This window comes from Lissotriton vulgaris, chromosome 12 (assembly GCF_964263255.1).
Source record: "Lissotriton vulgaris chromosome 12, aLisVul1.2, whole genome shotgun sequence".
NCBI classification, from domain to species: domain Eukaryota; kingdom Metazoa; phylum Chordata; class Amphibia; order Caudata; family Salamandridae; genus Lissotriton; species Lissotriton vulgaris.
The window spans coordinates 661461024-661473883 of NC_141700.1; the positions used below are offsets into that span (position 1 = coordinate 661461024).

Below are 12860 nucleotides of genomic sequence, written 5' to 3' on the forward strand. Positions count from 1 at the left end.
AACCACTGGGCTGGACCAAGGAAAGCATTTTATAGACATCATTCTTGATGCTGGCCCCGAATCTGTCAGACAACATGTACGTTTTGTCCTTAACCCACAGGCTATCGCCCGTATCCACATCATGAGTGCACCAATAGGTGACTCCTGGGGTGATTGACAATCGAGATGTAAACTGTCCCAACAGCTGGTGACAGTCTCTCTGCTGCTCTAGAGCCAAGGTAGGGGAGAGGCTCACACCTTCTACTGACCCATCCAGCTCTTTGGCAGACAGGTGGTCAGGGAGAGGTTCTCTCTCCTTTCCACCCCATCATCAGTGACCAAGCGCATGGTCAACTCCGATCTCTAAAACTGTGACTTGAGGCAGTTCACATGCAGGACCCTTACAGGGTTCCGAGGAGTCTGTTAGTTCATCTGGTAGGTGACATTTTGTTACCTCAAAAGGGCCAAATCAGTGGTCTTGCAGAGCACGGGGCTCCACGGGCACCATTACCCACAATTTTTGACCAGGCTGAAACTCAACTAGAGTGGTATTATGGCCATACTAGTGTTTCATGTCCTGTTTAGCTTCCAGATTCTCCTGGGTGAGTTTCCAGTAGCAACGGGCTATCAGGTTAGGTAACGCCAACACGTAGCTGAATACATCCTGGAGTAGCTTCCTGGAAGCTTGCTCCCAGCCCTCCTTCACCAAACTGAGAGGTCATTATACAGGAGCCCATGCTCCCAGTAAATCAGGTGTTTGCCGGAGGTGTCACCAGCTGCCTGGGCCTTGGCCTTCCACCGAAGACCTACAAGAGTAGGGCACTTCTCTGTGCCACGCTGAACTCCTCCCTGGAGGGACCTCCGTCCTGCTGCCAATGGGTCAGCTCAGGCTGGTTCCTCAGTTCAGCCAGTTCTTTCCCTGTAGGTTCCGGGGCGTCCCGCTCAGGGTCAGCCTCCTCCTGGACCTTGGGAATTTCAGGAGTGGGTTTCCATGCCCCTTGCCCTTTCTTTTCTTGGAAGGCACCTGGGCCACTCTTTCAGGCTCCAGGTTCTTCTGATCACCCTCACGTGCTGCCATGTGGTCAGGCACACCCACTCAGGCAACCCCAAAATCTCCAAGTGTGACTTGAACTCCACCTCCTTCCAGGTGGTCTGCTCCAGGTCATTGCCCAGCAGACAATCTACAGGCATGGGCAGACTCACAGCTACCCTCAAGGGACCTGAGACCCTCCCAATCAAATGCAACCTTTGCCACTAAACATTGACGGTTGTTTACAGCAATAATTTGGTAGACCACATTAAGGCTTACCTGCTCTGAAGATACCAGATGACACCAGACTGACTTCATGCTGGCTCCTGTGTCTCTCAGAGCTTCCACCCTTTTCCAATTAATGGTAACCCACTGCCTCTACTTGCTAGAATTGTCAGGCATGAGGGACATCTGTACCATTTCACTGTCACACAGCCGCACTAGGGTAACCTCAGCTATATCCCCACCAGTAGATGGGACCAACTCCTACCCAAGCGCTACACTATCCATCCCCAGTGACTTCTCACTGGTGGGAGGCTGTGTCCACTTAGTACACATGGGATCTCCGTCAAAGTGCCCTTTCTGATTACATACAAAACACTTAAGGGGTCCCTTTCCTGCGGGCTTCCGTGCAGGGAACCATTTCTTCTTTTCAGTAGGGTGTTGGGAAACCTGACCCTAGGTACTAGCTTAGGGCCCTTTAGGGAACTGCTTACTTTTGTTTTTGTCCCCCCCTTCTTCTGATGGGGACCCTGCCCACCCTTGGCTGGATCTCCCCTAGATACCTTCTTGTGGACCCTGGTGTTGACCCAGCAGTCCGCCTCCATAGCCAGCTCCCTAGAGTTAGAGGATTTACTGTCAATGAAGGGCTGGTGTAGCTCTGTAAAAACCGAGACTGAACATGTGCTTGTGTATAATCAAATTGTACCACCTCTGATATTCTGTCACCTCACTGACTTTCACGCATCCATTTAGTGCCTTGCAGAAATAATTAACACAATCCACCCAGGCCTGTGGGGAATGTTTCACACTGTCCCTAAACTTCTGCCTCTATTTCTATGGGGTCAATCCATATTTCCCGGTAAGGGCCTCCTTCATGGTGGGATATCTCAGCGTGTCACTCCCCTTTAGGGTCAGTTAAGTGTACCTCCCATCAGTTGGGATATGCTTCCACAAACCTGCCCCCACTCCCTCTCAATGATGTTGAACATTTGCAAATCTCTCTCAAGGGCCTCAAACCACCAACTTATGTCATCCCCCACTCCATACTCAGGCACCAGACCCTTGGGTATGTGTACTCTCTTTTCAGAGGACACTGAAGATTTGCTGATACTATCTGTGATGAACTCAGCCCTCTTGGCCTTCAAATCCAGCTCTCTCAAGCTTTGCTCCTGAGCTAAAATAATGTTCTTCTCCTCCAGGGCCAATTTCTTTTTCTCCAGATCCAATTTGAGTTTTGCAAGTTCCAACATGAGCTTCCTTCCTTCACACCTGTCCTCCAGTTCCTCTGGGGTCAGGCCTTTAGAGGAAACAATGCTGCCTGCTCTGGTTTGAGCCTTCCCTCAAATCAGGCTGAGCTCCTGCCTCACAGGTGGGGCTGGCTCCGCCAGCCACTCCAGATGCAGACTTTACTCCCCATCATTCACAACATCATCTCCCTCCTCTGGCTGCACAGCTGCATCCCTGGCTGCTAACCAGGCCCTCAGCGCCTTTTGATGCTCCTTCTTTTTAGTGTGGCCTTTAAAAGGACACATGAAATCCTTACAGAAACCTTTGATCTGGGTCACCAATCTTAGGCCTGGGCGGTAGATTTTGTTCCACTTGCGGAATTTGCGATGTTTTGACATTTTTGTGTTCTGCGGAGAGCGAGAAAATCTGAAAACGATCGCAATCTGCCGCGAAATGGAAGTATTTTCTTGTTCCCGCTTTATAAATGCGTTCTTGCGTGTGTGGTAGCGACTTAACGGGTCCCTGCGTTCGCCGACGAGTTTTCCTATCCGTTTGCGTGCACCACGAGATGTTGGATTGTTGGTAGCCGGTTGCGCAATCCCGCACCAGTTTGCGATCGCGAACACGTCATTCGACCCGGAACAGGAAATAAGCACCGCGAGCAAGATGGCTGCGCCCATTAGTGACCACATGGGCAAGTTGAAGATAAATTTCCCCGCAAGCACGCAAAAACACATCGCGACCGGGCGGGAAAAGCAATTTCTGCGTCTTCCCAAAGGTTTTACGTGCTCGCGTAGACTTTGAGCAATTTTGCGATAATTTGCAGTAGCAAATTTCGCAAATTCCGCCCAGCGTAGGTTTCCAACTTCTCCTGCTCAAACTCCAATACTGCAGGTACAGCTTTTGGCTCTCCAGATTGAGACATTACTTGTAAAAACTCAAAAAGCTGCCAAAAAAGAAAGAAAGTGTACTGGAACGTGATGGTCTGAGATATGGAAGCAGTGTATACCAATCACTGAATGTAATGCACAAATTAATTCAAGTTCTATTCCACCGCTGATCACCAATGTTATAAATTGGGTTACTGGTTGACAGAGTTATGCACCCCGTCCAAGCAGGAACCACAATCCTAGTCAAGGTAAGTGTAGTACACACTAAAAGTTTACCTGTTCTCATCCTCTGGTAGCTTGACACAGAGCAGTCAGGCTAAATTAAAAAAGCAATGTGTAAAGTATTTGTGCACACATGCACAGTACTACAGTGAAAACACCACAAAAGTAATCCATACAAGTTTAGTAACATAGCCAATATTTATCTGAGTAAAACAAGACCAAAATGATAAAAAACCAACATGCACAAGTCAAGTTATGAATTTTGCAGGATTAAACTAAAATGCAGTGCTTGGAAACCAATAGCTCCAACTAGGCTATCTGGCTGTGCTTGACCGAGGCAAATTCAAAAGTTCAGTCCGACCGCGACGAAGCACGGGCCAAATTCAGGGGGTACACATACCCGCTGACAGTACCTTGGCTGCGTCGAAACTCAAGGATAGGGCGTTGCGAAAAGGAGGGGATGTGTCACTGTTGAAGATGATGCATTGTTTCCGAAGTCGAGCAACATCGTTGATGCATCCATGTCCAAAAGCTTGTGCATTTGGCCAATATGTTGATTTTGAACTGTTGGAATGTAGGCGATGCATGCAGCACACAAGGGATGCATTGGTGCGAAGCAGCCAGGACCGGGGATGCGTCGGAGTTTGGGGGCGGACATCAAAGACATCAGCGATGCGGCATTCAAGTCTTGTACAGCAGTGATGATGCAGACACACTGCCTCAGCTAAGTCAGGCTACATTGTCAGACGTGGTTGTTGCGTCATGTAGACAGCGAGCGGTGTCCACGGCTTCAGTGCAGGCAGAAGCAATGCTGCGATACCCCAGAGAAATGCACCAGTTCAGAACAACGCTTCGGTGTTGATGCTTTGATTTCTTGGGTTGCCGCACCAAACACACTTCCAAAGGCCCAGGACTGGATTTGGCACCACATGACGGAGCAGGATTCACAGCAGGGGAGCCCAGGTGCTGGTAGCAAAATGCAGGTGAAGTCTTTGATATCCATGAGAACTCAGAAACAGACGGCAAGCCCAACAAGCCCTTGGAGAACCTTTAGAGATGCAGGATGTTGATAGTCCACTCCAGTCCTCTCACTCACAGGCAAGAAGCAGCAGACAGCAGGATAATACAGCAAACAAGCAGCAAAGTGGCAGTCCCTCAGAGAAGAACAGCTCTTTGCACTTGACAGCAGTGAAAAAGTATACAGAGTCCTAAAGCAAGCTGAAATGAATTTCAGAGCACATTAAAAACAGGAGGTCAAAATGCAAGAAAGAAGTCAAAAGAAACCACGCCAAAAGATGCCAGGCCTAAAACCCAGCAATACATCATTTGCGAAGCCCAGTGTGCTTTAAACAAAGGGGTTCAAATAGGCTCTAATAATAATGCCAATTTGGGGTTCTGCCTGAAGTGATTGTTGCTGTGCAAGAGACCACATCCTGAAATCTCACCCGCCAAGCAGCTGCAAACGAATGGGAGATATGAGGTAAAATTAGAACAATGTTCCCATCTGTTTTCGTCATTTGAGAGTGATCTTAAATGTCACAGCCTACTGAAGAAGGAGTCTCTAAAAGAAAATAGCCACCACCGATCACTATGACGTGCTCAAACTTTGAACAGGTTTTACTCTTGTGTTTTTCTTGGCTGGGTTTGCAAAGGGTTGCTGTAGTAACTAAGCTGTAAAATAGGGCAGCCAAGGTCACTGCATACATACAGTAGCTATGTAGTGTAGCTGCCTTACACGTACAACCATATGTGAGGTGGAACAACAAGTAACACAGAGCTTCTTTGTAATGTCTGCCCATTGCTTAAGGAAGTGTATCACTGTGACACAATTAGTGTTCTTCATTCTGTTTGCGCTCATGGGTAATTTGTTAAACCCTACACAAATATACAATAGTTAATCCCCAACCAAAGACTGTCTGTGTAAACACCTTTTTAAAGACCCATGAGCAGAATTTCTCCAACACATGGGTACTCGAAAAACTTTTCCCAGGGGCCAAAATGTTTGGTCAGTGATGTGACAGAGGGCCGCAGTAATGCCATCGGTGTGGCGGTCGGGCAAGGGGTTAGGGGGGGATTAGTGGTAAGGTGGGTGTAGCGGGAGCAAAACATATATATATAGTGACTGAATTGAACAAAGTGAAACAAAAAAAACTGGGATTAATCCTGGCTTCCCCACATTATCAAATTGTGTGATCCTAGGCAACTGTTTTATATCACTCTCCTTTCTTTTTCTTCATGATCACATATAAGAGGACCTTGAAATACATGACTTCACGAACTCCGCTGTACAAAAACCTCTCCTATGTTGGACTTAATAAACTATAATGTTGTTCATGTAAAATAGGAACCCAGGCCACCTAAAGAGTGCGCATAACAACTGACTTGCGTCTTTAATTCACTATTAGCATTGTTGTCAGGGTTGTGATAAGAATTAATGTTTCTAAATTCATGTTTGAAGACTATCACTTTTAACGTAATACTTTTCAGTGCACTGATAAATCTGATGTACTAAGGTGAAAAGGTTCTGCATGTTTCTTAAATATGGGGTTTTACATTTTAAATAAATTTTAGCATTTTTTACACTTTTGCTGCAAGATGTCTTTAATAAATAAAGGTGTTCCCATAGTTAAGTGGTGCAGGACTCCCTAGTGGCTTCCTTTCTTTAACACCATTTCACCTTGCAATAAAAGCTTGCTGTTTCTTTAATATATTTTTATTGTTAGTGCTGAGTCCAGTAGATAGCAGCCCACTGTTGCTGTTCATCAGGAGGCCTCATGTAAAGGTCCGGAGGGCCGACTGAGGTCCAGGCCATCGGGACACATACCTACACTTACAACACATACATCATGGTCATCGAGGACTTAACAATTCTAAGCTCTTCCATTTGCCACGCATCTTGTCAAAAACATAAGGGTAACATTTTATTGTACTTGTGTGGGGTAATTAGCATAAAGTACAGTCATTCCAGTAGTGGTGTGAATTAGCTACAACTGGCATATGTTTCTAAGACAATTACATTTTTGTAAATACTGGAGCAGGTGGAATGCTATAAACATACTTACAAGATAATAGAACAGTTCCCATTCTCGCCTTTTGTGTGCTTGAGTGTGTGGTGGTTGAGTGATCTACTGCAAATGTTTGGTGGTTGAGAGATCTACTGCAGGTGCCTGGTGGTTGAGAGATCTACAGCAAATGTTTGGTGGTTGAGAGATCTCCTCAGGTGTCTGGTGTTTGAGAGATCTACTGCAAATGTTTGGTGGTTGAGAGATCTACTGCAGGTGTCTGGTGGTTGAGAGATCTACTGCAAATGCTTGGTGGTTGAGAGCTCTACTGCAGGTGTCTGGTAGTTGAAAGGTCTACTACAGATGTCTGGTGTTTGAGAGATCTACTGCAGCTGCCCGGAGGTTTAGAGCACTACTCAAGGTCTCTGGTGCTTGAGACATCTACTGGTGGTGTCTGGTTTTTGAAAGAGGCAAATCCAAAAGTTCAGTCCGACCGCGACGAAGCATGGGCCAAATTCAGGGGGTACACACACCCGCTGACAGTACCTTGGCTGCATCGAAACTCAAGGATAGTGCATTGCAAAAAGGAGGGGATGCGTCACTGTTGAAGGTGATGCATTGTTTCCGAAGTCGAGCAACATCGTTAATGCATCCATGTCCAAAAGCGTGTGCATCTACTGGAGGGGTCTGGTGGTTGAGAGATATAATACAGGTGTCTGTAGTTGAGTGCTCTACTAGAGGTGTCTGGTGGTTGAGAAATCTACTGGGGGTGCCTGATGGTTGAGAGATCTACAGGAGGTGTATAGTGGTTGAGAGATCTACTGCAGCAATCTGGTGGTTGAGAGATCTACAGGAGGTGTCTTGTGGTTGGGAGATCTACTGGAGGTGCTGTATGGTTGCAAGCTGTACTGCAGGTGTCAGGTAGCTGAGAAATCTACTGGAGGTGTCTGGTGTTTGAGATATATACTGCAGGTGTTTAGTGGTTGCGAGATCTGCTGCAGATGTGTGGTCATTGGGAGATCTACTGCTGGTACCTGGCGGTTGAGAGCTCTGTTGCAGGTGTCTGGCAGTTGAAAGCGCTACTGCAGGAGTCTGGTGGTTGACAGATATACTGCAGATGTCTGGTGGTTGAGAGATCTACTGCAGGTGTCTGGTGGTTGAGAGATCTACTGCAGATGTGTGGTCATTGGGAGATCTACTGCTGGTACCTGGCGGTTGAGAGCTCTGTTGCAAGTGTCTGGCAGTTGAAAGCGCTACTGCAGGAGTCTGGTGGTTGAGAGATATACTGCAGATGTCTGGTGGTTGAGAGATCTACTGCAGGTGTCTGGTGGTTGAGAGATCTACTGCAGGTGTCTGGTGGTTAAGAGATATACTGGATGAGTGTGGTTGTTAAGAGATCAACTGAAGGTGTCTGGTGGTTGAGAGATATACTGGAGGTGTCTGGTGGTTGAGAGATCTGCTGCAGGCACCTGAGGTGGAGAGAAAGAGAACGACTGCAGGTGTCTGGTATTTGAAAGCTCTGCTGCAGGTGTCGGGTAGCTCAGAGATATACAGCAGATGTCTACGGTTGAGAGATCTACTGGAGGTGTCTGGGTGTCTGATGGCTGAGAGCTATACTGCAGTTGTCTGGTGGGTGAGAGGTATACTGCAGGTGTCTGGTGGTTGGGAGCTCTACTGCAGGTGTCTGGAGGTTGAGCAATATACTAGTGGTGGTTGAGAGATCAACTGGAGGTGTCTGGTGGTTGAGAGGTATACTGCATGTTTCTGATGGCTGAGTGCTCTACTAGAGGTGTCTGGTGGTTGAACATCTTCTGGGAGTGTCTGGTGGTTGAGAGAACTACTGGAGGTGTCTGATGGCTGAGAGATCTACTGCAGGTGTCTCATGGCTGAGAGTTATACTGTAGGTGTCTGGTAGGTGAGTGCTCTACTAGAGGTTTCTGGTGGTTGAGAAATCTACTGGCGGTGTCTGGTGATTGAGAGAGCTACAAGATGTGTCTGGTGGTTGAGAGATCTACTGTAGGTGTCTGGTTGACCGATCTACTGGATGTGTCTGGTGGTTGAGCGATCCCTTGGTGTTGTTTGGTGGTTGAGAAATCTACTAGCGGTGTCTGGTTGACAGATCAACTGGATGTGTCAGGTGGCTGAGAGCCCTACTGCAGGTTTCTGGTGGTTGAGAGTACTACTACAAATGTCTGGTGGTTGAGAGATATACTGCAGGTGTCTGGTGGTTGAGAGCTCTACTGAAGGTGTCCGGTAGTTGAACGATCTGTTGCAGGCGTCTGGCAGTTGAAAGCTCTGCTGCAGGTGTCTGGTGGTTGAGAGATATACTGCAGGTGTCTGGTGGTTGAGAGATCTACTGCAGGTGTCTGGTTGAGACCTTTACTGCAGGTGTCTGGTGGTTGAGAGATCTACTGCAGGTGTCTGGTTGAGACCTTTACTGCAGGTGTCTGGTGGTTGAGAGCTCTACTGAAGGTGTCTGGTAGTTGAAGATCTGTTGCAGGCGTCTGGCAGTTGAAAGCTCTGCTGCAGGTGTCTGGTGGTTGAGAGATATACTGCAGGTGTCTGGTTGAGACCTTTACTGCAGGTGTCTGGTGGTTGAGAGATCTACTGGAGGTGTCTGGGGGTTGAGAGATCTATTGCAGTTGCCTGGTTATTGAGAGATCTACTGGAGGTGTCTTGAGGATGAGTGGTCTACTGGAAGTGACTTGTGGGCTCTACTGCAAGTGTCTAGTGGTTGAGAGATCTACTGGAGGTGTCTGGTGGGTGAGAGATATACTACAGGTGTCTGGTGGTTGAGAAATCTACTGGGGGTTGCTGTTGGTTGAGAGCTGTACTGCAGTCGTCTGGTGGTCAAGGGATCTGCTGCAGGTGCCTGTGGTTGAGAGGTCTACTCAGGTGTCTGGTCATTGAGAGCTTTACTGCTGGTACCTGGTGGTTGAGAGCTCTACTGCTAGTACCTGGTGGTTGAGAGCTCTGCTGCAGGTATCTGGTGGTTGAAAGCTCTTCTGCGGGTCTCTGGTGGCTGAGAGATACACTGCAGGTATCTGGTAGTTGAAAGCATTACTATGGGTGTCTGGTGGTAGAGATATATACTGCACGTGTCTGGTGGTTGAGGGATCTACTGTGGGTGACTGGTGGTTGAGAGCTCTACTGCTGGTGTCTGGTGGTTGAGAGATCTAATGGGGGTGTCTGGTGGGTGAGAGATATACTGCAGATGTCTGTTGGTTGTGAGATCTACTGCACGTGTCTGGGGTTGAGTGCTTTACCAGAGGTGTCTGGTGGTTGAACATCTACTGGCAGTGTCTGGTGGTTGAGAAATCTACTGGATGTGTATGGTGGTTGAGAGCTCTACTGAAGGTGTCTGGTAGTTGAGAGCTCTACTGATCAGTATGGGCAGGTTTTTGTTTTTTAGCAGTTGGGGGGATATTTTATGGTCAGGTAGACGGGTTTTACTGTTTATTTCTCAGATTTTACCACAAATAAGTTTAAACATACCAAGATTTGCATCCGGGCAACTTTTTTAGCTATCTGTTTTTTTAATGGGGGCCACTTTTATTTTGGTGCCGGGGCCTATTTTTTGTTTCAGGCCGACACTGTGAAGTATTGCATTTTTATGGCCGGTTTGAAAAGAACCATATGGTCACTGGACAAAGGGGTTCATTTTACCGTTTCAGATTCAAATTGGATAGAGTTTGAAATGATAAGAAAGTAGAGTGAGTACAGCATGACTGACCATAGTGCTAACCATGTTAAGTGGCACTGAAGCAGTTTAAAATACATGACGGAAAAACGTAAATGTACGAAAGGCAAAACAGATTTAGGGATCGTTGGCATTGGCATTTCATGAGAACCTGGATGATAAGGCAATGTCACCAAGGAAAATGTTGTGGAGCACAGAAAAGGAAAGAGTGAATTACAGAGCCTTGTAAGACAAGCACTCCAAGTGGGGTTGGTGTTGCTGTCTGTAAGTCACAGGTGACTTAGAATGAGCTATTCGAGACGTATGAGGTGAACAATTGTGCACTGGGTTAGTGATGCCTGCTGAGTCTAGAAAGGAGAGTAGTTTGATCAATAAGTTTGAAATTAAACCAGAAGATAGGTCCAAAAGTATAAGGGTGCAAGATAACCGGTTATGAAGAGCATTGAAGATAAAGTTGGATACAGGTTACAGCATTGTTTGTGCGGAGTGGGAAGTATTGCAAATCCATTAGAAGGATTAAGTAGACTGCTTGAGGTGATTGAAGACCAATCATCCCTTTGTCGTAGAGATAAAAGGGGATATGAGATGTAAAGTGATAGTTGCAAAAAGACTTTGGATCAACAGGAAGTGTTTTAGAAGAGGGGCAACTGCTGATTTAAAGCATGTTGGGCATGCACCAGATGTTACAAAGTAGCAGAATGTAAAGGATGGACAAAGGGCAACACTGGGAATGAGGATGAAAGGTTTGATAGTGTGAGAACCGAAAAAGTCCCAAAATTCACACGCTAAATTGGCACCCTTCTAAGGATGGGTCATTGATCATTGTGGGGGGCGAAGAGTAGATTATTGATAGTGCATTCAAGTCAGCGTGGGAGAGGTTTAAGTGAGATGATAAGGCTATGAAAGTAGGACATCCTGGAATTGTAAAGGCACCATAAGGTGTGCATAAGGCTTGTTTGTAGTTCTTGAGTCTTTAAGTTTGCTTCTTTCAGCTCCACACGGGGAACAGTTCTCTCTTTCTGGCTTTAAGTCTTCAAATGCTATGTGATATCCAAGGATCTGGAAGTAGGGCAATGAGGAAAAATGTTTAAAGTGGATAATGTATATTAAAGGGTTGTTAAAATCTATGATTAAAATGTACTGCATTGAAAGGGAGTGTGGTCACTTTGAATATTATAGTACACATTTGATGGGACTTTGGGAGTGTTTACCCTTGTAGAGTGGGCTGTTAGTTCAGTGAGGGAATGTTGACTAGGAGATGGGACTGGATTGATAGTGGAGTGTGAGTGGGATAGTGTGCTAGAAACGAAGTCAATGCCAAGGAAGTTTCTCTGCATGGAAGGAGGAACCTTAATGATTCAAGGAGTGGTGGATCATTCATAATATCCTAATTTAGTTGTGTTTGGGAAATGGAGTAAAGTTTATAAAGCAGGAAAGATGTGATCATTCCTTTTAATTCCATAAGTATTCTGGTGGGAGCATTGAGGACGCATTTTGGTGGAATTATTTCAAGGGTGAAAGAAAGTCCACTAGTGGCTTCCCCTCGGATTCCAGCATTTTCTCCAAACATTACCAACATTGTGAGGATTTTTAATTAGTGCTCAACTAAACATCCGACTCAAAATGTGGTGTGTAGTGTCCCAGCATGAATAATCAGCTACTCCTTATCTGCTAGAGTGTCATTATTAAAAGTATGTACAGGACTGAAAAGGCAGTTTTACTAATGCATTTCTTGATATATTCTTACAGGAGCACATGGCCAAAATAAGCTAAACAAAGAAGCAGAGCTCAAACCTAAGCCACCATGAACCTCTTCAACATTCAGTCCAAATGGTCTTATGATACCTGCTTTGTGTTTCCATATCCATTCACAGGAAGTCTCTGACCACAGCTGAGCTACTACAAATTGTCAACGCTGGACAATGGAAATCCTATAAATCTGGAGGGTTTAATGTCCAAGAGTTCTTCTACATGTTGAAGGCACCGATATATTAACCAACCTACCTACTCCACTACAGTACATTTGATTGCTATTGCTACAAAGTGGATGCAAAAGAAGATCAAATAATCCCTTTGAATCTCCCCAATGAAACAATCGCAGCACTAACACTGAGGGATTTCAACGTTGGAGATGCAGTGTGTTTACCATAGTTGCCAATTCCTGGACCCTATAGAACACCACCTCCTTTCACACTGCACCTGTTTACATGTATCGCTGCAATTACAAGGTGCTAGCAAGAAATCCTCATCAAACGATCCTCTCTCTTACAACATAACATCAAGGGTCCTATTTTATATTTGTTATAATAAATGCTGCATACTTACATCAAGGTGTTTGTATTTGGTGTGTTGTTTGATGCTTCCATGTATAGGCGTATATGCTGGAATGTCTGCTTTCATCCTACACAGGACCAATTTGAAAAGCTACAAGACCCTGTCTAGACTTTGTTGAGTGGGGGAGAGAGGATCAAGACTACCAGTGTGCAATAGAAAGAATCCCAAGCATGTGGAGTTGGACCCAACGACTGCTACTGATTGCATGCCTACATTATTGATGGCAAGGTAACCACCCCCCCCCCCCCATTGTC

At 46.1% G+C, this 12860-nt stretch overlaps 1 protein-coding gene across 1 annotated transcript in view; it reads left to right on the top strand.

Moving 5' to 3' along the window:
* The window catches only part of WFDC1 (WAP four-disulfide core domain 1), a 287906-nt gene extending 275308 nt beyond the window's left edge, over positions 1-12598 (top strand). The window contains exon 7 of the mRNA XM_086945836.1: positions 12022-12598. The gene's annotated coding sequence lies outside the window, so the exon portion shown is untranslated. The remainder of the gene's footprint in view (positions 1-12021) is intronic.
* Positions 12599-12860: the final 262 nt, after the last annotated feature.